Source organism: Limulus polyphemus, unplaced genomic scaffold (assembly GCF_000517525.1).
Source record: "Limulus polyphemus unplaced genomic scaffold, Limulus_polyphemus-2.1.2 Scaffold649, whole genome shotgun sequence".
In the NCBI taxonomy this organism is placed as follows: Eukaryota; Metazoa; Arthropoda; class Merostomata; order Xiphosura; family Limulidae; genus Limulus; species Limulus polyphemus.
In genome coordinates this window covers 131,583-136,309 of record NW_013666259.1, presented here as the reverse complement: position 1 = coordinate 136,309, position 4,727 = coordinate 131,583, and positions in this window count along the sequence as shown.

Sequence of the window (4,727 nt, the reverse complement as noted above, 5' to 3'; positions counted from 1 at the left end):
AATTAACAAACGAAGACGGTAACAATATTTATTACTTAATCGTCTGCTCGCCATCTAGAAATCTCTATATCCTCTACATCAATAAATTTCACGCTACGTTCGATAGCCTCAACATCAATGAATTATAAACGCAACATACAATTCTTACCAAGTTACGTAACTAAATCTGTCATAACATTTACTTTCAAATAATTGCTTTTAATTCTCTTGTTATGAAAAAAAGATAAACAATCATGAAATAATCACTCACAAAATAAATAAATTAATAATTCCTACACTAAACAGTCTTTTATATCATGATAATGTCCGTCGTTATCAATGGACACAGACCATTTTTGGCAGGAAAATTAGGAATAATCTACATATAACCACCAAGTTTAATCAAAATCTGATAATTTTTGACTGAGTTATAGAGTAAAAATAGTGTTAAAAATCAGTCCCCATGTTAACATATATGGATTTTTCGGACTTTCGTGATCTTGTTTTGACCTTTGACCCTCTAAAAACTAATCATAGTCCAAATGTATTCCAACTTTCGTCCAAATTCATTCAGCCGTTTTTGAGACAGCTGACAAATACACACACAGAGAGGTGAAAACATAACCTCCGTCACCTTCGCTAGCGAAGGTAATAATACCTATCTGTTTTCAACTCTGGCTGTGGAACAGACTTTCTTTAGTAAGGTCAACCTCATCGCTGCTGCGGTGGATTGAGATGAGCAGAACTCGACCACATATACTAGCAGTTATTTAGTATCACATAGGCTGTGCTAAAGTTCTGTCGACATTTTGCTGAAACTTACCATTTACTAAATAATATTCAAGGTTGTACGCGTATCTTAAATTTATAGAATTAAATTTAATTAATTAGATATGTATTTTAGTTATTTATAGTATTAGTTATATTAATATATAGTATTAAATTTGGTAAATAGTAATAATTACATTTGCCAAATGTGAAAGTTCTGCTTCGCTGCTTAGTAGGCCTAAGCTCGTTAGGTATTTTTGGGTTAAGGACCAAAAACGTCGCTAGCAACAACTGATATCCTAAGGCAGATGGGTCATGGAAGTTTTCATTTATTTATAATTATAACTAAATATTATTAATAGTAATTACTTCTTGTAGAATTTTAGCAGCTTTGTGATAAAAGTTGTTACATAATTGGTTCAGTATATTTTAAGAAGAACAATAATATAATTTAGTATAAGTGACTTTTCTCCTGCTGTTACCGTTACGGGAAATGAATTAATCTGGAAAAACGAATTCGTCCTTTTTTCAAATAATAAGATTATATGGTAGTTCAGTAATAGCAAAGGCTGATGTTCGTAAAGCAATAAAACTGTTTCGTTAGACATGATTTGGGACAGAGCAAAACAAAGGACCATAATTTTTAACTCTCTCTAAATGACCGCATTTTTAAACCATTGTTTGTCAATAGCTCATTCTTTTAAGTATTAATTATTTACTTAACTTAGTGTTTTAGAAGTGATATTTGAGTACTTGTAAGGTAACCATACAGCTTTCCTGAACTAGAATAAATGTAGATGTGTTACAGTTTCTGTCCGATATAATAGATAAAGCAATAACCAATACTGTGAATAAAGATATGTGTACTATCAGCCTATTCAATAGTGTATTGTTAAATTTTATAGTGCTATAGCCCTGCCAAAATTTGTCAGATGTGTGACATCACCATCAGAGTTAAGATCTCACATATCGAAAAGTCCATTTTGAAAAAAGCAAAATATATGCAGCACTAATTCTTTCAGAAAACTTAGATTAGTACTAAATAATATATATAAATATATTACTGAAAGAAAATACAAAATCAACTTCATTTAAGTAAAGTAAGAATATTGTAAAAACCAAGAAAAACCGGGTACTATATATATTAACCAATAACATTAGAATACTTTTTAAAAAACACTTATCTTATTAATTTACTATATTTTTAAATGCACTATATAATTGTAGTATTTTCAAGTAAAAACTACTGATTTACTAACAATTATCAAATAGATTCATTCAGAAAATAAAGAGAGTGATTTTGAATCCAATAACTTATCTTAGTCTTCCTAATACGAGTAAAATAATGAGACTAAACAAAGTTGGTAGAAATGAAATCATTGTTTATTATTTGACAGACAAAAATAAAATACAACGGACGTACTTGCGCAGACACAATCACAGTCGCTTCTGCTGGAGTGTTTTTAACTTAACAGTTTTTTCTTCTCTCACGATCAATTTCTGTTGAAATAAGTATGATATTTTAAAATAAGTTTTGGCTCGAAAAACTCCAGGTAGAATTGAACGAAGAAAGCATGTCTGACTTGAACAGTTAACTGGGTTTCTTTGTCAAGTCGCAGCATCACCTCGTGATCTTTGTTCTCTCACAGCATTAGTCGGCTGTTCCATTTAGACAACACCCACACACAGCCAGCAAAGATCTTTTCAACTTGGATTTTACTGCAATACCTTTTTGGGCTGAGTAGACATTAGCTACCTTAGAGAATAAAGCAACTAGAATAAAACAACCCCAACGACATTCTGGACCACGTGGTTATACTAAAACTGGTCGAAACGAACGAAAAATTGAAAAAAAAATCCCATATCATACTAAAACTGATAGAAAACGCATGATATGTCTATATATCACAGTATTATCAACTTTGACCTTTATAATGCTTTCCACTCCTGTCCTACCAAAATGTATAACTAAAGAAAAGCGATCTTCATTGTATATTATGTAAATAATAAGACTTTTAAAAATGTGTACCTTTTAAACGCACAATAAAACTGTAAAATGCATTTTATTAAGTGTTTTTATACTATATTCGTGGGTCTTAACAATAACATGGAGTATGACAAAAATATTTCACCATTTTAAGCTTTGACTTGCTCTTGGGCCAGAGTAATCTCACGGTGCCTTATGCTTACTCCTGAGAGAGGGTAAAAGAGTATGTGCTGGGCAGTCTGAGAGCTCTAATAGTGGACATAGAGGATCATAAAAAACAAAGATCCTCTAACACTCTGACAACTTTGGTTATGAAAAGCACTTAATTTTGGGTGTATACTGAATAATTTATTCTCTATATACACACACATATTTAGTCTTTGAAGTTTAGGGAATCAGCTTCAATTTCAAGTGTAAGAGCAGCGCCAATGTGCTCAGACAGCATCACTCCTCTAATTGTCCATTGTTTTATAATTTCTTTTATTCTGGAAGTACCTACATTTGATATATTCGACTTCAACTTATGTATTTATTCTCCAATGCTCGGAACTTGACAACTTTTTAATTTCGAGAAGTTTGGTGATGGGCTATTCGAGTATTTTAAAAAACACAATCCTTACCGGAATTAATTAAGATGTTAACCTTTTAATTAATTTTGTGGGCAAGAACATATTTAATAGCTTTCTTAGTTTTGGAATCAAGAAACTGTCAGTCACAGGTTGACAGCGGCATCTCTTGGCGGAGGAGATACAAAAAATTTCGATAATGTGTTAAGTAATTAAAAAGACAGAGGCGTCGGAACCGGTGGGCAGAGCACAGATAGCCCATTTTGTAGCTTTGTGCGTAATTACAAACAAACAAGCGTCGGAAACGGGGGGGGAGCTGTAGTACTCCCACTTTTACATATTTGACTTATATAGCAACTGTAACTTATATTATTATATTAAATTTCTGGGGGGGGATACTCCCAGATCCCCCTACATTGAGCTCCCTTTGGCAGCATGCGAGTTTCTTTCAGCAGTTCCTTATACTTTCAATCTCTTATTGTAAAATCTTCATGTCTAACCAAGCACCCCTACTTTGTAACTCCTTTCCATACCAGTGAAATATATTGTATCCGCTATACTATTTTATATAGTAACTGGAACATCAGAACTTTTATTCAGTTTGTCTGTTTCCCACCCACTTAGAAAGAAACAAGAGACTAAGACTTATATGCCTATTCTCCGTTAAGACAGGCAACAAAGGGAGTAAGTGACAAAAGTTACGACTAAATTTTTGTTACCAAAACTGGCTTCGCATCTAATTCTTTCATTTTGTAACCGAATCAGGCAAAATACGAATATGCGCTAAAATACTAGCCTAAAATACAAGCTTGTCCGCTAGTCACAACAACTTAGATCAACAATGAGACAGTAATGTACAATGATTACAAGCCATCAGAGGGAAGTTTCACATTTTGTGGTTGTATGTAGGTGATTGTGAACTATTTAAACCAACGTAAGTCTATAATATTGAACTTATAAATGTTAAGTTTCATTAAAAAGATAGCATTTGATGTGCAATAACACAAAAGTAATATCTCTATTAAGGTGCATCGAAAATATAAATTTCTTAAATCATTATCAGCAGGGTATGCGACTGGTGCCTTTTTATAGTAGTAATTATGTGGGTAAGTTTCAGGCTTCTAAAATTATATATTGTACTGCCGCGAGGGGGCATATTTTTCTTAAAATATCCATAATCAAAGTTTCTGAGAAATCAAAGTACCGTAACTTTGGATATGCAACGTTCAGCTAATTTAAGAGTTTTATATCCTAAATTACCCAAAACTCCCCACGAGGAGGTAGTTGCATGTCGAGTTCCACCCATGCCCACCCAACCACTCTTCCACTGGGCAATAGAATTACTGGATTATGTATTGTTTTTAGGGTTAAATTTTTTCATGATTTTGCGAGATTGAAGTTTTGCTTTAATGAATTCCTTTCTTTTG